Below are 20,252 nucleotides of genomic sequence, written 5' to 3' on the forward strand. Positions count from 1 at the left end.
CAGCTTCCCAGTAACTCTCGTTCGGATGGGTATCCTGGCTGAGGAAACGGGTGGCAATGGCAGGACAGTTGAGAGGAAAAACTGCCCCAGGCAACACGGATCGGATGGATCGGTTTTTGGATGGATATCCACAGGAGTTCTTTGTGACTACCTCCATGGTCTCCGGCGAGAAGTACTCGAAATTTTCCACCGGTCAGTGTGCGCTCCATCCATCCATCCATCCATCCATCCATCGCGGTCCGTCAACTGTGCTTCCCGTTTCTCCTGGGTTCTCCACCGTCGATCGAGCTCTCGGATTGGCTCTCGATGAGGTTTTCTTGGAGCTTTCTCGTGTGTCGCTTGGCAATCTTCGAGTTCAACGACAGCGGCCTACTATGTGGGACTTCTTTTGCGTTCGCATAATGCACCTGATCGAGTGACATTTTCCGTGGTATTAGGAACAATGCTTAGTTTGGAATTTCAGACTTTACAATATATTCATCTAATACTTCAACAAATTGAATATTTGAGAACCAAACATAGTTGACATAACATGGGATTTTATTGAATCAAAAACAAATTTCGTGTTTAGCTTTTACTTTACTATGTTACAGATTTAAGGGGGAACATTGCAGTTGATTTATTTTCACTTTTGTTTTTTTTTTATACATTAGTTCTGAACACCAACTCATCTTAGCAGGCCCCGGTAAACGACCTCCGGTAAAATTATCTACGAAAGTCATAAGAACGAATTATGACTTTCAGACGTAAGAATTATAAATGTAGTTCATAAGCTAGTTTTATGATGTGGAGCGAAAATTTTCCTTAAATATTCACACGTTGGTCTTATGAGTTTCACGAAAATGTTTGAATGAATTTCAATGGTTACAATGATGATATAAGTGTTGTAATTTGTTCTGCATTTTAATTCAGAACTTGTTTTTATTTATATATTTCATGAACCAACTGTTAGAAAATATTTTGAAGATATTTTCATCCTGAAAACTAATCACATCACATGTATTCTCGATTTTGGCGACTCGTGGATCACGTGACTAGGGTATACAAGTTAAACTTTCTGCCTTGATCAAATTCCGAAAAATCCTCTCCAAAAGAAAAATTTTAACAGTTGGTTCTAAAACTGCAATAAAAAAAAGCAAAATAAAATTCACTTATTAAGTCTGAATGTCTTGAAGTAACCGGAAAATTCGGATCCGAGTTTGCTTCCTCGTTTACATTTTTTTGTTAATATTACTCTGAAATATTGGTGTTACTTCCAACGATGAAAAAAGGATTAAAAATCTCGATGCACCATGCCACCGTTTTAAACGTTTGTCAACGTATTTAGAAAACAAAACTGTCACCGTCAACATGAATCCTACAGAAATTGTTTGGGTCTTTATGAAATGTAAAGTTCTGAAAGTCGAAAGTCTTGTTTTATTCGGAAATCCGCTTAACAAAAACACATAAGGGGCTGGGGTCCACTAGGAGATTGATAGTACCTATTAGCTCTCTCCGGACTGTACTAGCCTAGATGCCGTGTGGAATCCGGCGGAAAAAAATGAACCAAGAATAGATCCACTGGGTTCCTGCTTCCATGTCGTAAAAGGCGACAATTGTAGGAGTTTCTTTTTCCTTTCAGTTATCAGATATTTTCAATGTTTTACTTCTGATTACTCTATTTTACTAAATCATCTCTTTATTCAATCTATCAATTTCCGTCTAGCTTCGGAGAAAAGTTTCATTAGGAATGATTTCTTCTTCCATGTTATTGATTGTCTTTCAGGATTATAAAATGAATGATAAAAATAAACCATTGTGCAAATCCGTTTATATTACAAAGTTAATAACAGAGATAACATATATCGGTATATTGAATACATAGTAAAAACACTTGATATTAATATTTCAAACAGTAAATTAATATTTTTCTCGGTAGCCGGCTGCCCAGATCAACTAATATAATCAATTAATAATTTCAATAAATAATTAAAATAATAAAGCGGAAATAATAAAGAATCAAGACGCGCTTGAAAACTGTTGACCTTTGTTTGGTGATTTAAAATGATTTTATAATAACTGTTTAGAATATTTCAATGCAATGAATCAACTTTTTTGTCTAAATCCTATTCGCTCGTTTATTTTGTATCACGTAGTTTCATTTATAAAAACGTGCTTAATCCACCTAGCAGTGAGATGATACCTTTTTTTTATCAATCCGCATGTGTTTTTTTGCATGACAAAAAAAATACGCGAAAGGTAGACGCATAAACGAGTGACTGCATACTCGACAGCCGGCTGTCCGGAGTTTTGTCAATTTCGGAAATTGACTGTTTCGTGCATTTTATTGCCAGCACAAAGTAACACATAAAACGATAATACTTAAAAACATTCTTGGTAGCCGGCTACCCAGAGCAATAAACACATGATAACATTATTAAAACATTTACTAACAAAGTATCCTCTCCTGTGATGCATGTGGGAATGCAGAGGATTCCTCGGTTCTTAGTAGCAACATGCATCGAACTAACTATCCTTTCCCTCCCAAGTAGATATGCATTCGGACGTGGCCGGCGTCGGTATTGATCAGCATGCATGGTTCAATACAGTTTGCACAGTGTGAAACAATGTGTTATTCCCAAACATGTTACTTCAAAAAATCATTTTGCAATCTCAATTGGTCCAGATCAATAACGGAGTAGCAACACACGGGCGGTCTCTAATGCTAATGCTAATGCTAATCCGCTTAACAAAAACACATAATTTCATAAATCAGCGTAACTTCGGGGCCCCATGTGAAAAGAACCGCTCAGCTACGGAAATCCGCGTGAACAAAAAACTACGTAACTTTGAAAATTCGCGTAAAAAACTCGTAACCTTGGAAACCTGCTTAATTTCGGGAATCCACGTAACTTCTGGAATCAGCGTGGAAAAAACTACGCAACTTCGGAAATCCGCGTGAAAAAAACTACGTAACTCCGTAAATTCGAAAATCCGCGTGAAAAAAAATACGCAACTTCGAAAATCCACGTGAAAAAAACTACGTAACTTCGTAGATTCGGTAATCAGCGTGAAAAAAAAAAACTACTTAATTTCGGAAATCCGCGTGAAAAAATGACGTAACTTCGTAAATTCGAAAATCCGCGTGAAAAATATTACGCAACTTTGAAAATCTACATGAGAAAAACTACGTAACTTCGGAAATCCGCGTGAAAAAAACTACGTAACTTCGTAAATTCGAAAATCCGCGTGAAAAAAATTACGCAACTTCGAAAATCCACGTGAAAAAATACGTAACTTCGTAGATTCGGTAATCAGCGTGAAAAAAACTACCCAATTTCGGAAATCCGCGTGAAAAAAAAACTACGTTACTTCGTAAATTCGAAAATCCGCATGAAAAAAACTACGCAAACTTCGGAAATTCGCGTGAAAAAAAACTACGTAACTTCGTAAATTTGAAAATCTGCGTGTAAAAATTACGCAACTTCGAAAATCCACGTGAAAAAAATACATAACTTTGTTGATTCGGTAATCAGCGTGAAAAAAACTACCCAGTTTCGGAAATCCGCGTGAAAAAAAACTACGTAGCTTCGTAAATTCGTTAATCAGCGTGAAAAAAACTACCCAATCTCGGAAATCCGCGTGAAAGAAAAATTACGTAACTTCGTGAATTCGAAAATCCGTGTGAAAAAAATTACGCAACTTCGAAAATCCACGCGAAAAAAACTACGTAACTTCGTAGATTCGGGAATCAGCGTGAAAAAAAAAACTACCCAATTTCGGAAATCCGCATGAAAAAATGACGTAACTTCATAAATTCGAGAATCTGCGTGAAAAAAACTACGTAACTTCGTAAATTTGGAAATCCACGTGAAAAAATTACGCAACTTCAGAATTCCGCGTGGAAAAAACTTCGTATCAGGAGTACAACTTTGCTTCCGCCGTATTTTTCCAAAATTAAAAGCTTTATTGCGAAAAAGTGCTTACAGATGTATTATTCAAAGTATTGTCCGTTGCTAGCGACAACTTTCTTCTTTCTTCTTTCGGCAATTTTTGGATCCCGGCTCGAAAAAAGGAGTCCTCTTTTGACGCTATCCATGAAGCAATCCATTTTTCCAACTCTTCGAAGTATTGAAAATGTTGATCTGCCAGGCCGTGTGCCATCGAGCGGAATAGGTGGAGGTCAGAAGGAGCGACATCTGGGGAATACGGCGGGTGGGGCAAGACTTCCCAGTTCAGCGTTTCCAGGTACTTTTTGACCACTTTGGCGAAGTGAGGCCGAGCATTGTCGTGTTAGAGGATGACTTTGTCATGTCGCTCTTGATATTGTGGCCGCTTTTCTTTTGGCGCGCGATTAAGGCGCATCAGTTGCGTTCGGGAGTGATCTCCTGTGATGGTTTCACCCGGTTTCAAGAGCTCGTAGTAAATCACACCGAGCTGATCCAACCAAACAAAAATCATAACCTTGGCGCCGTGAATATTCGGTTTTGCCTTCGACGAAGTAGCATACCCGGGCTTTCCCCATGATTTTCTGCGTTTAGGACTATCGTATCGAACCCACTTCTCATCACCGGTTACGATTCGATGTAAAAACTCCTTACGATTTTGTCTTTGAAGCAGTTGCTCACATACAAATAGACGGCGCTCGATGTCCCTCGGTTTCAACTCGTACGGCACCCAGTTTCCTTCTTTCTGAATCATGCTCAGGGCCTTGAGACGTTTTGAAATGGCTTGCTGACTCACTCCCACCGATTCGGCAAGCTCTTCTTGGGTTTGGCACGAATCTTCATCAAGCAATGCTTCTAGTTGTTCATCTTTGATGGTTTTTTCTCTTTCACCACCATGTTTGTCTTCGACATCGAAATTACCATTTTTAAAACGTTGAAGCCTCTCCCGACACGTTCTTTCACTCAGAGCAGCATCACCATAAGTTTCTGAGAGCATTCGATGCGCTTCAGCTGCATTTTTTTTTCGAATTGTAACAGAAAAGTAAAACTTCCCGCAAATGGCGAGAATTGGGCACATACACAGACATTATCGAGCGTGAATAATACGAAAACAACAACAACTGTCACTGAAACGGCGGTGACAATTCGTTAGGTACTGTACACCCTCACTATAAAGGCATTATCATCTATGTATTTTGACCAGCCTCAGCCGGTACAGCCACCTATCGGAAAACGGTTGTACACCTGATAAATTCGTTGAGTTCGCTGCCTTGGCTTTCGACCATACCGCTCCTCCGAATCATTTCGCACACATCGTCAGCAGATTCTATGCTGATGGACGAGTTTTTTGCGAAGTTTGGTCAATCTGCGGCAAAACCTGTCAGGAACTCTAAATTCGAAAAGTTTTTATAGTATTTGATTCATAAAATATTTGAAATATTCTTTTTATCGTCACTTTTCGTTAGGAATTTTATTTTTTTTATTATTTCTTTTTTCTGCGTATATTTTTTTCAAAAATTCGGTCAACTTATTCCGATGAATGTTTTCGGAAAACCGGTATGAACATTTTGCAGGAGTTTAAATACCCTTTCCAATTAAACCCAGATCAAACGTACTCCACCAAAACCACTATAGATGTCGCCACATAGCCTTTTCAGAAAAGTCACTCGGCCAATCAGCCCCGGTCTCTCCTGTGGTCTCAAATTTATGGAGGCCTAATAACCAGAATTACTAATGAATAATAGTGAACAGTCTGCTATCTGTAAAGTATTCCTTTCACGAAAACGCTTTTTTTAAATTCGAAGATGAAAAATTGAAAGATGTTTTGCATCCGCTGTTTTGAAGAATTTTGACCCGTTATTCAAGATCATCATACCTCTTTGTTCAGATACCCGTGACATCGCGTGATTTGAAAGGTGAATTTGTAAGGAGTTAGTAGAACAAATCAACTAAATTAACAATTTAGGTTCAACGATTTCAGAAACAATCTAACAAACAAGCTGATTTCAAGCACTACTCACAAAACCATGCTTCGATGATACCCATCGAAGACACTCACTTGAGACACCCAAGAGCTCTCTTTCTCTCGGTGCTCCGAACGACCGACCGGGAGAGACACACAATGAACTACATGCGCGTTCATCCGGAGGGAAGTTTTTCCTACCCAAACTACCGCCCACTGGTGGAACTCACTCTCCAAGCGGTGGTTCTCTGCACCGCGCTGGCACTCACAGACACGAGTTACGGTTGGAGTTACTGGTTGGCTTGTCTGTCGTCCACTCGTTCATTATTGTCGCCGGCTTCCACGGCCAGTCAGTTAAAACGTTCGCTGGGCTGGGCAGAGGATGCATATCACGGAGCTTCTAGAGATTTTACGAGATTTATTGCCAACGTCTAAGCCGATCGGGGGACGACCCGTGAAGTCCGGTCCGTGTCGCAGAGATTATATGTTTTATGTTTGATTGGAATTGGCCCGTGCTTGGAAGAGAAATTTCATTCATTAGAAGTTGGCTCTTAAATGCCGATTTTCATCGACCATCGATTGTTTGTATATTGGAAAAATAAACAAATACAAGAACTCTTGAACAACTCTTATTCAATTTATTACCAGGTTAATGCTTGTTATCTCCACATTGGTTCGAATGCTTTAAAAACTTTCCGGTGCAAATGATTGCAGCTGTTGTTTCACGTGCGTGCTTTTCAACAAATCTCCGTCGTTCGGAACAGTTGCTTTTCTTCGGAGGATTCTAGGGATCCCCTCGTAACACAAACACGCACACCAACACCGCTGAGATAAGACAAATTCTCTAGCGTGCCGCGAAGAACCAACAGCTCCTCGGTAGCTTTCCACAAAGGGGAGAAACAATACGTGACTTGAACATCATGCTGCCTTCCACCCGCATTCTCCTATGCACCGGAGATTTAGCAGCATCCAACGAGTGGCACATCCCACTACAGCAGCCAGCTACATACATTCGACGGACCATAAACAATATCAGCATAAAGTTTCGTTTCTTCTTCCTGCTGCCCCCACCCCGCCCCAGCGAGCTATTCTAAAGCAAACCCTGATGGGGCCGATGATGATGATGGTGATGATGACGGTAATGATGGTGATAAAGTGGCCCAAGAATGGTGGAATCGAACAAAAGTGCCAAGCTGACTGACTGACTGGCTGGTTGGTTGGTTGGTAGGTGGCTCGTGATCGATGAGTGATTTGGGAGGAAAAAATATGTCATAACCTATTTTTCTTCCAGTGCGCTTTTTGTGCGTCTAATGCTTGTGGAATGTTTCCAAGTCTCACTCACTTGCACCTTCGTTCGAATTTTTTACTTACACATTTTTTGTTCTCTGTTCGCGTAATGGGGATTCCAATCGGTTTTTTTTTGGAAAACTTACACCCGGCGCTGAAGATTTTCCACTCTGCTTCAACCATTTGTTCGACACAGATACACCCCCTCCCCAACCCCTTTGGTTGTTTCTGGATATGCTGCGCCATATGCGTATTATGTTTCTTATGTTTCCTCGCTAAATGCAAATCAATCGGTGTAAAATTAAATACTGATCAATAATTCGATGCGATGGGAGACGCACAGGAAATGACAATTCGCGGGCAACTCAGACAATCAATGCTTAATGTTTAAATGGAAATCAAAGTGATTTTGGTTTGAGCAGTGCAATTGAACGTCACTTTCGAATCGAGGATATCACGAGTGAAAACTGAAGTGTTTTTATATAGACAACTGCGGGACGGATTTAAAGGGAAGATTTTAAACTCATTACCAGAAATCTATTCGGGATTGTTCTGATAAAATAAAACAGATGAGCATTCAAAGTGTTGGTTATTGATGGCCCTTTCAGAGAAAAATAATAAACACTATTTGCACATCAACTTCAGTGATTTTATTTCATCATCTCTCAATCTCTGAGTCATCCTAAGTTTTTAAGTATTTTACAGCTTCCGTTCGAGAGTTGTCCAATATTCTACTTCGTACAATTGGGAAACTAATAAGGGTTTTCTATGCAACCATCCCTGTAGCCACGGTACTACTGGTGTGTCTCTCGACTGTAGTGGTAACTAGCTAAATCTACCCAAATAGTATAATTAATTCTTTCAAACACTTCATGATAGAGCTTCGTAGCCAGATATTCATATGTAACTCCGCCGTTTGCTATGGAACAATCCACATCAGCTACCGAGGTATAAAAGTCATGCGATGTTGATTGGAATTGACTCATTGCAAGTTCGAAAAGATTCATTTCGAGCTATCACAGTTGCAGACATTCTGACAAATTTCGTAACGAAGTAAACATTAATGTTCGGTCACGTGCTCTTCGCAACAGTTTCTTCCTTCGTTCACTATTTCAACGCACTAATTATGGAACTAATGGTGCTATTACAGGCCTACAGCGGATCTTCAATGAAGTTTCATCAGGAGTTTGGTCAATAGTTAGTAGCAGAATGAGAGGGTGCGAATTAGTTTGTATATTCGAAACGAAAAAAAAAATATTCAAAAATTTCGACCTGACGTCCCATTCCTGAAGTGTAATTAAACCTGTTAATGTGACGTAAAATTGCCTTTAATTTGGCATACTTTTAGGCCAACTGTTTTGATAAAAACCGTCTGTAACATTCCTTGTATTATTCATCCTTAAATTATTCGACGAAGAAAGCATAATACGTTTAATGCGTGAGAGTGACTGCTTGGGTTTTAATAAAATGTCTGAAGTATAGATGCCAGGTCTGCCGATTAGTCTGAAAATCTGCAGATTTCCAAAATGTTTTTGTTGCTGATTTTTTTGAAAACTTCCTAAAATCAAGATTTTTGCAGACATTCGTCAAAGTTCACTGACTCAAAGTCGTATTTTTTTTATTATTTCGAACCTTCTGCCTGGCATCTCTGTTCCGAAGACTAAATATTTAGATACGATTCATATGAAATAGGACACTGGATGCAAACTGGTGTATTCGAAAAATTTCGAAAATGTCAATCGTATATTCAAAACTTAAACGTGAACGCCATTTGCAAGGCATCAAAAGTCTTTATGTTTGAATCCACTTGAGGTAAATATTGATGAAACACCTCCCTGAGCCTTGGACCAAAGTTGTTCGCGTGTATAAACAAAACACATGGAAACATTTCTTTCTGGAAGACGCTGACTGACAGTGGAGCTTGGGATAGGTTAAACACACACACATATGAATATTAATTAGTACGAAATTCAAAATCAAGTAAAATTAATAGAAAATATTGATTTTTAGTCCGCAGTTGTGAATCGCTTGCCAGATCAGAAATTGTGTTGTGAACTTACCAGGGAAAAATAATTTGTGTAATCATTTAGGGGTTAGCCAAATTCTGTGCTAGGGCACATAACCGTTTTTATTATTTCTACGTTTCGTCTTTGACTCATCAGTGCAGAGCAGTTTAAATTGAACTGCTTAATGCTAAACTCGGCAGTTCAATTTGAATCGCTAAGCAGACGTAAAGTTTCTGCTACTTACAGAACACCTTTTGTTTTGCAACGAAGTGCAATGTCTTTTCTGACGTGCCGAACGAAAACGTGTTTTCGACTATTTCTGGTCGATGCAGGTTTGGTCATTTAGGGGTTAGCCGTCTCTCGATTGTAGTGGCAACTAGCCAAATCTATTCAAAAATTTAAAAGGTCTTTGTGTGCTTTGATTAATTTCATGCTAGAACAGTTGCAGACATTTTGACAAATTTCGTAACGAAATTAACATTAATGTTCGGTCACGTGCCCTTCGCAACAGTTTCTTCCTTCGTTTACCATTTCAACGCATGGAACTGACGGTGTTTTTACTGGCCTACAACTGTCAGTAGGAGGCCATTTGATCAAATTTTTATGGTATGCTTGGAAATAATCATCAGGACGATCGTCAAAAGGTAAGATAACTAAGTGCTTGCAAGTCCCTATCGCGTGCCTCCCCGCGAGTTTGGTCAATAGAACGGCGACGAATGGGTTTTATGGGCTTCTGTGTTAGTAGCAGAATGAGAGAGTGCGAATTGGTTTGTCTGAATCCACTCATTTGAAACGAAAACTAAAATAAAAATCTTTCAAATAGGTCAACTGTTTCGATTTGACGTCCTATTACTGAAGTGTAATTGAACCCCTTAATGTGATTTTTAATTTCCTTTAATTTAGCATACTTTTAGTCCACTTGTTTTCATAAAAACCGTCTGGAACATTCCTTGTATTATTAATCCTTAATTCGACGTGTAAAGCATAATACGTTTTATGAGTGAGAGTAACAGTGGAGCTTGGGATAGGTTAAACACACACACTTAGGAATATTAATTAGTACTAAATTGTGTCTGTTGTTTCAAATAAATTTATAAAAAATATTGATTTTTAGTCCGCAGTTGTGAATCGCTTGCCAGATCAGAAATTGTGTTGTGAACTTATCAGGAAAAAATAATGTTTATAAGTTTTTCTTACCCAGAAGGTTTTCCAAGCTATCGTCACATGAATTTTTACATTTATAATTTAAATACCAGAAAAATATATTTAAACTGATTATCCATCAGCTTGAATTTCAACAGGTTTTAAGTTTAATTGTCATATAGAATACAGTCTTATATTGAATGCATGATAATTTGTAAGTGAAATGTCACCAGTGAAAGCGGTCCGTGGTTCAAGGCAATTCTCTTTTAGGACACCTTTTTACTTCGGTCCACAGAATCAAAAATTGATGTTGATGAATTCGTTGCAATTAAATCAATGAATTGTTTATTTTATTTAAAACAAAACTAAATAATTTAAACAGAAAAAGCGTAACTTCAAAAAAATAATCATTTGGAACTAATGCTCTTAAATTGTATTTCAATTTAAAAGTTTCAAAATTTAAAGTACTATAAATATATATATATATATATATATATATATATATATATATATATATATATATATATATATATATATATATATATATATATATATATATATATATATATATATATATATATATATATATATATATATATATATATATATATATATATATATATATGTATATATATTTTATCTAAAGTTCGTTCATTTCAAATTGATTTTTCAAATTAAATTCACTGGAAAATTGGTTGTAAAAAATTGACAGGAGCGCACAAGTAGAATATTTGTAAAAATTTGGTATCAAAATATTGATTGAAATGAACTTATTACTAAGCAAAATAACCTGTCTTGGTTGGTAATTTCAATCAAAAATATGTGCAATACCAACCCAGATGGTGGTCATTATTTCAATCAAATAAAGCGTTGTGTGAGTCCCAAATTTGATGATTTATACATATTTATGCTCTGCGTGTAGATCCAATAATTATTATAATTATTTAATCCACGCTAAACATTTCAAGTTCGAAAATCAAATGGCTGCAACTTCTGGTTCCGGAGATATAATGGTATAAGTGACGTAAATGACAAAACTCTCTTTCTCGTCTTTTTGGCCTTTTCTATAGAAAAGTAACAGAATTACTGGAAAACCCAACTTTTGATCGGAGCTCCGGAGACCCCTAGTATTATATACCATTCGACTCAGCTCAACAAGAGCGGAAAATATCTCTGCGTATGTGTGGGCTTCTAATGGTAAAATATATAATGGTATAATTGACGTAAACGCACAATTTGTTTCTTCGCTCAATTTTCTCTGAGATGGTTGAACCGATTTCAACAAATTACTGTTCATTTTATTTTTTTTTATTCAATAATATATTAAGGCTCACTGGCTTAGTTTTAAGGGACGAGTAGGGTCTAACACTTTTGAAAAATCATTTATTATTTTCTTTGTATTTTCTTGTAGTAAAACATTTCAAGAATATTCTATGAAATTTTTAAGCCCATCGGAACAAAACTCAGCAAGTTATGGGCCTTTATCTATGCTTATCTCATATTGCGAAAAAGTAAGAGCTCGGTACACAGGCCCAGGATTTCTACTTCGATTGACTTAAAAACTTGGCAAATCATTCTTGAAATGTTTCAGCAGATTCAGACACGCACCAAGAGGAGGGCCCTGACCCCTCCCGAAATCAGGAACAGAAACAAAAAAAAGTTTGATACGAAGCGAACAGTATCAAAACTAAACGAAAATAATAATAAGACACTAAATTGTATTGGATGACTGGAAAGAGAACGTTCGCGAGCTAACCATAGTTGGGCAAGATTCTACAAATGAGAAAGATATCCTGCCACTGGATCTCGCACATACTTATTTAGGACTAAAAAGACGAACGCAAGTGCACTTCGAGTGCATGTTTGGCTGGATCCATTATTATACGCCAGAGAAATAAATGATTACCCGACAATGGACTGAAGTCGTCGCGGCATGAGTGCCTGGAAGGGAGGCTCCAATGGGTCGGAACGATCATGATGTCGGTTTTCTGGGATTGTCATAATATTACTAAAGTGATTAAATCTGTATGAAATGTTCAAAACGACGTATGTAACAATGAGAGGTTCTCTTTGTTTACTTTCTCTTTCGATTATTGCGAAATATTCCTGCATTTTCTGGTCATTTCTTCATTGCAGATTAAAAGATGATAGCTTTAGTTGTTATTATCGATAGATAATTGGAGTGAAGGATTGCTAAGAGTACCGTAATAATCGAAAGAGAAAGTAAACATAGAGAATCTCTCATTGTTACATACATCGTTTTGAACATTCTATACAGAAATACCGAAATCGCTGTGGTAGGGCCTTACATGAAGCGCATGAGCATCGCTACCATAGTTCAAATCAACGGTTTAGTGTTCACCTGATTTGGCCTACTCGAACTATTATCTGTTCCCAAACCTCAAGTCATCGCGGAGAAATCGATGTGAGTTTCGTTTTGGAATTTTAGACCGCTACTTCCGGAACCTTATACCGAAACCTGTATAGCTAAGTAAGTTTGTATGGTCATCAACTAATATGACATAAAAATTTAGAAGATGCATCCCGTTCTCCGTGAATTCTTCTATCAAATTATGATAAAAACGATATTTTATTCAAACTAAAAATTGATCCTTTATTGTGCGAGGTTAAACTTGACCATAATGAAAACCGGATAAAATTTAAGCTATTCCTTCACGAATTTTCGAACTTTTGATCGAACGCTCTTCATCAAGTTCCGGACAAGTGTTGCATCGCATTTTTTGGACGCTTGAGCCGAATTTTTTTTTGAACTCCTGCGTGTTCCCAGCTGCCTCTTCACGATTGCCCAGTAACGTTTGATAGATCGAAGCTGATGGCAATTTGGTGGATTGATATTTTTCTCTACGAAATTTATACCTTTTTCCGCAAGCCAGGTGAGAGTGGTTTTGGCATAGTGAGCTGACGCTAAATCCCGCCAAAACAGTGGAGGTGTACTATGCTTCTTATATAAAGGCAGCAATCTCTTCTGGAGACACTCAGATCGATAGATTTCTGCATTTATAGTTGCGGTAGTGTAAACAATGGTTGATTTCAAACCACAGGAATATATTGCTTGCCATATCAGTACCTTTCGACCGAATTTCTTCACTTGAATCGACCTGTCCGAATCGCTCACATCCTCCCCAATGGCGACAGTAAAGTATTGTGGACCTGGAAGAGATTTTGAGGCCTCCTTTACATAAGTCTCAAAACGGATGCATCCGGACACTGCTAAAGACGCGACTACAATTTCCGGGCCCTTGTTGCTGCTCGCTTCTTCTGTTCTACACTTTGTTTCGAAATTTTTGTCGTGAATACGACTTACTTTACTATGGGGCGCCTTTTCAAAATTTACTCTCTGAGAGAGTGATAAGTTTTTGATCGTGAATATCTCCTGTTGTATCTAATGAATCAACATAATTCCTGCTACATGCCATCGGAAATATGATCACAATTTTATGATAAAATTTTCAGTTGTGTGATATAATCTCAAATAGTTCAAAATAAACTTTTCTGCAATGTTTGGTATAAATGAGTATCAAAGAGGATAATTCATAAGGAGCGTTTGCCTTTCTCGTATTTTGAAAGCACATAGCTCAGTGATCTGTGGAAGGATTTATATAATCTAACTACCAATAGAATTGAAAATTTTCAACTTGAACGTGTATTGCAACAACATTGAAGTTTTTCAATTGTACACTATTGAAAAACCTGTTTGATTTAACCCATGACAGCACCAGCCAATCAGAACGCGAGATATCTGCATCTATACAAGAGCATCCATATAAAAGTTGAGTGGTTCATTTTTCCTACCATTTGCTGAGCAACTTTTCCCGAAACGAGACACACACAAGAGCAACATCGAGGATCTGTCGTTTCACTGTTTCCTGTTCTGCGAATAGTAAAAGGAATTTTGGCAAAGGGCCTGCCCGTACACCGTTGCCAGTAGCAAGTATAAAATGAAATGTGATGTGAAAAATCGCTTCATTTAAGTTAAAGCAGCTACTCTGAACGCGCGAGACACCGTCAGCATGATGGCACCGAAAACCGGTAGAAAGGCAGCCAAAAAGTTCAGCAAGGCTCATTCAAAGCACTTTTCAGTGCTTTTCAGACAATTCAAAGCACTTTTCAGTGCTAAAAATCGTCATATCTTTATGAGTTATATGAGTTTATTATTAGTTGAATTTTGTCGCTTTCCTACCATTTGCTGAGCAACTGTTCCCGAAACAAGACACACACGAGAGCAACATCGAGGACCTCACGAAATCTTGATGATTGTGACAATTCAAGGCACTTTTTAGTGCCCCAGATTATCATTAAGAGTTAATTAAACTTTCAATATTTCCTACCAAAAGATTCATCAAGATGGAAATTAAAATAATTTGTACCAGTTTTTGCAATGACTGAGCGGAAATATATATTGGAGAAGCCAAGTGAAAGAAAAACTATCAGAAAAGATGAATTTTTGGAAAAAGATACGCTCAGAGACAGGACTCGAACCTGCGTTCTTATGCATTCCGTGCATACGCACTACCATTTCGCCACTCTGATCTTGCTTTAGCCACACTAAAACTCACAGACATGGTTAGCAACGTACATCGAACATGGTCTACATCCTGGCCGTCACCCGACCGACCAACGATCAGAGTGGCGAAATGGTAGCGCGTATGCACGGAATGCATAAGAACGCAGGTTCGAGTCCTGTCTCTGAGCGTATCTTTTTCCAAAAATTCATCTTTTCTGTTAGTTTTTCTTTCACTTGGCTTCTCCAATATATATTTCCGCTCAGTCATTGCAAAAACTGAACTTAGTCATGGCGGCTTTACGTCAAACTAAAAAATTAATAAATCGGTAATTTGTACCGCCACTAACACGTTCAATTACGAACGGCAATGCGAGAGCGAAAGTGATGATGTTGAACACATCTTTACACTAGTATGGGGTCGTGTGAAAATATGCCATGCGAAACAGGGTTGCCATATATACAGATTAATCTGTATTATTATTATTATTATTATTATCATTATTATTATTCTTATTATTATTATCATTATTATTATTCTTATTATTATTATTATTATTATTACCAATATTATTATTAAAATTACTCTTGCATACCGAAGATCGTCGATACATTTCAAACCAGGCCATTGCAATTGTCTCGCACTGAAATTTCGCTTCAATAAAAATAAATTACAAATTTGTCGTACCTAGCCTCCTATATTAGCAAATTAAAAAGGAATTGTTTCAAGTTTGGAATATATAGTTGTAGAATAGTAGCTTTTAAATGTAACTAATCTGTACTTTAATGTAGGTGCATCGCTTTAAACTCTATTAGTGAAAAATGGAAAAGCTTGTATAATTCATACAATCAATCAACTAACTGATATTCTGAAAAGTGATGGAAGCGTGCCAGTTTTTTCGTATTCACGACATCCAGTTATGTCTCTGACATTACCCACCCGCCTATCATTCCGACACTCGTTCCAACTTTTTTGGCCAAATCACGCATTGACATTGATTTGTTCTTCATGATTAGAGGTACCACTTTCTGGTCCAGCTTCGGGTTGGAAGAACTGGGGTTTCTGCTTTTTTCTGGTAGCTCATCCAAAGAATAGTGTTCCCTAAGCTTATTAATGATGGTTTCAACACTGACATGATGAATTCCAAACCGCTTCGCCAATTTTCGCATAGTAATACCCTTCTCACTTAGCCATGTGTTCAGAGCCTTAATTTTCATTTGCGTGACGTTTTGAAAACGCAGAATTTCAACCGCACAAACAAGTAAACAAACGAAGGCTGACAGCCGAACGCACAGTATGCTGTGATCTGCGCATAAAAAAAAATCACAAATACATGCGTACAACACAAATGTATGTGGATAGCTTATTTTCCATACACTCCTTATCGCATTTTCGCGGAACCGTTTTACAAAAAGCTTTTATTTATTTTGGATTCAGTCTGCGTGACGTGAAATCTATTGATGTGCGTCTAGTTCCGTCTACATAATTTCTACGACCACAACGAAGAGACATGAAGTTCAGTTCGGTAATTAGCCGGTTTCATCTTAATCGGTCAGCTCCTTCATCTCAGATTTAGAACTTTACCCGGAACCAATTCTCTTTTTCTTTTGCGTCGAACGAATCGCTCGGCCAATGTCCCCCACGTTAGTTGCGAATCACAATGCCTCATTAATCGTGCGACATAAACGATCTGAATGTTTGATTCCATTTTTTCATCAAACGGACCGAATCTGTGACCGGCTGATATTTATATCGCAGGAAAACTATGGTTCACATAATTGTTCGCACGGACAAACTGCGCATCAACTGGATTTTTTTCGAATGAAATATTCAATCTGGGTAATGGAGCAAAGGGACGACTTAATAAGAATCAGAAGACAAAACCTGCTAATTCTAAATACACAGAGTGAAATAAGTTTCTGAAACGAATCATGAGGGAGAATTCAGTAGAATCAATTTAATTCAATTTTGTAACAATCAACACACCACGCACATGAGTGAATTCCTAAAATTAAATCATTCCTAATTACCTCCCAATGGAAGAAGTATCTTCAGTACCCGAGCCACCATTGCCTAATGGGGGTCCATCGTCCATCGTCCATCGACGGATGGTTCACTCATCAACGTAACGACCCGATCCCCATAGGGCTAATTAGCGTGTTATGCATGCATGCATAGAGTCTGACCGCTATTCGCTCAATGTTTACCTGGTGAGAAAGAAAACTGATTGCAGTTGCACCTCTGCGTGCACCAGCAGCAATAGCAGTTCAATGCATTTCTGTACGGTACACGGGGTCCCGTTTGTGTATGCAATTGACGCTTCTGCGTGCCAGCTTCGGCGTGAGGAATGTGACACTTGCTGCTGCAGTGGCGACGCTGCTGATGAACCAATTTGCAAAACTCGAGCAGTGACAGTTCGAACCGAGCGGTGGAAGGGGAAGGGAGAGAGAAAGAGAGGAAACTGTCCAGGTCAGGATGCAATCAATAAGCGATGACGGCCAATGGTGCTATGTTTAGTCACACAACCTGGCAGAGAAACGAAGAATTCCCCCGGCACCGGCGGTCAACATTCCACACTCGGTGGTTGCGTTTTTGGATTTGGCCTCTTCTTGCACGGGGAACTTTCGCAGCCTACCGAGGTAATTGGCATTTTCTGACGCCTGCCGGTGTACTTGGCGTATCTATTTCTTGCTTGGCCAACCAGTGTCCAGTCCAGTCCAGTCCCGAGTTGTTTCCATGGTAGCAGCTATTCGAGGCTAGCTTTTCTAATTTTAGAGCAGATCGAGTAAAAAATAGCAACCGACCTGATGCGAGGTTTTTGCTTCAGGCCAACTGTTGCAGTGAGGTGGAGTAGCCTCATGTGGTATGCAAAACACTTTCCCGGACCGGGTGGTGGTGGCGGCAACGGTAGACTATACTGTTTAGGTGACGCATATCAATCCCGCTTTGGCAAAGCAAAGTCTAAATCCCACCCAAGAGCCCTTTCAAATAGCAACAACATCGAAAAGGCGAAACAAATTCAACCAACATATCAGTGTATGCCGTTATAATTTTTCTCCATCATAATCCCATGGCCGAGCGAACTTGACCGTGTGCACGGTTAAACTCTTTCCATTTTGTGCCTCTTCCTCTTTCGCTCTCTTCTGAGTTCAGTGTTTGAACTTCAGTTCCTGCATGCTCCGCTTGACCGAGACTTCGCGAAACAAACGTCCAACAACAACAACAACAACTTGCAAGAAGACAACGGTGGTAGTGCCTTTCACCACCCAATCGCATGTTTTCCCAGTTTGCTTTCGTCGTCGTCGTCTTCGAAGCTGTCGCCACTCCGAACACTCAGAACACTCACCGGTCGGTCGACATTGACCTTCCGGAATCCGGCCTACTGCCTACTGCCTCCTGATGCACCATTCTACTGCCGGTGGAGAGTGGTTCAGTTGATTGCACAGCGTTTTGTTTCTGCATTCTCCATTTTTTCCATCCTTTGGTCTTACTCTCGCGCGAATCTACTTCTCTCTCTCTCTCTCTCTCTGCGGGAACCTACGAGAGAACTGAAGTGCCCTCCCCAATCAAGCGGTGGCTTGAGTGGAATTCAAAAAAGGTTGCTCACACAGCAGGCGCTGCTCGCACGCTTCGGCTAAGCTTGGTTGAGAACTCACAGTGGGCTAGGATAGTGGTTTGAATTTCGATAATGCTAACGATAAAAAGATGATTTTTTTGAATATTGTTTTTTTCTTGGGAATCATGGAATAGTCAAAGTCCAACTTCTTGCGCTTTCCTTCTTACTACGGGTGAATTTTACGTTTCCATTATGAAATTTTGAATTTTTCATTATTACCATCATCAGAAAATTCTGTCATTTGAGCGTTATTTGTTTTGTTTACAGTGAGTTGAAAATTTTACCTCAATCAAAAAAGTGGGTGGGTAGTGTCAGCGACCTAACAGGATGACGTGAATACGAATAAAACTTCACACATCTGAACATCTTAAATCGTTCTCATACGTTGATAGATTGTGTGAATTGTGCATTGAAGGTTTAATTTCTTCACTTCCAGAATTGTAACGGTGCACCTATACTAAAGTACGACGAATTCATGACACACTTATTTTTTAAATACAAAATAATAAGACATGACAAAAGAGAGTGAAAAATTGTTCGCTTGCAGAAGTACACACAATACGAAATATAATAAATTAAATGAATGGATATTCCGAAAAGTACTTCAATAATTCACTTACTGATATTAATACAGGGTGGAAAGTGACCGGGAAAATCGGGAAAACCGGAAAAAAAGACGGGAATTTTGTTTCATCGGGAAAAAGTCGGGAATTTTAGTGAAAAACCGTGAAAAATATTGCTAGCTCACATATGAGTTAGCATAATGATTTTTTTTCAATAAGTGAAATGTAGGAGACAATACCCAATTTTACGTTTGAGCGAGATGTTCAGTAAAAGTGTTGAAACAGCTTATTGTCTCATACATGTTCTATGTTGAACATTCCATTTATAATTGGACACCCAATGTCTCGTCCAACGATTTTTAAGGGTTCAACAACAGTTTTAAAGTTTGCAGGGAGTATTTGGGTTTCTTCTTTGAGAGCTGAAAATGGTTTCTGGGGAACAGTATAGAATCTTAGATATATTTAGAATAGGGATTGATTTGTTCAGTGAATCTATGTTTAATTTCCGTTTAAAGGTTCAAAGGTTTAAAGGATTACAAGAACGTTGATATTGATGTAGATGAAGGTGAATGGAATTTAGCTTGAGCTTTTGGAACTTAATCTTGAACCTTAAAAAATTATTGCATAATAATAATAATGTAATAATTATGTAAATAATTGTCAATAATTTAAATTATTGGTGGCTGTATCGATATTACTCAAAACAATTTCAGGGTTTACATTGCTCTGGATATGAGATCTGTATTCGAGCTGATTAGCTCTGAGGTGGTAGAATATTTAACTAGTTGAACTAATCATTTCTTAATTTGAAACTTTGATTGTTATTGGTAGATAATCTGAATCAAAGTCACTATCACGTCGGGGTCACCAGTGAATCAGATATATGTATTTCAATTTATATATTCGCAAATAATTGTTGGATACAGGAGAGCTATCATTGAATTCACTTAAGGTTAGTTTAAACTATTGAAATGTATTAAAATTATAGGCATTAGTCTGCTTCTTATATGCATATAAAACCTTAGTTAGAAGAATATCTCGTCACGGATTCCGGTGACAAAGACTCGCTGCTTTCCTCAGGAAACACGTGAGAAGACAGGAGAAACAAAATATGTAAGCATATTGGCATAAAATGAAGACTATATTTCAAATAAACCGATATTACAGCTTTAAGCTGCCCCTGATGTAAATACCTGTTTTAATCCACCTAGTGGTGTAATGATGC

General features: G+C 38.3%; 1 protein-coding gene across 1 annotated transcript in view; it reads right to left on the reverse strand.

The window, feature by feature from the left end:
- Positions 1-20,252, reverse strand: part of LOC131426143 (titin homolog) — a 204,438-nt gene that overhangs the window by 142,371 nt on the left and 41,815 nt on the right. The window lies entirely within an intron of this gene.

The sequence above is a fragment of the Malaya genurostris genome, chromosome 1 (assembly GCF_030247185.1).
Source record: "Malaya genurostris strain Urasoe2022 chromosome 1, Malgen_1.1, whole genome shotgun sequence".
Lineage (NCBI taxonomy): Eukaryota > Metazoa > Arthropoda > Insecta > Diptera > Culicidae > Malaya > Malaya genurostris.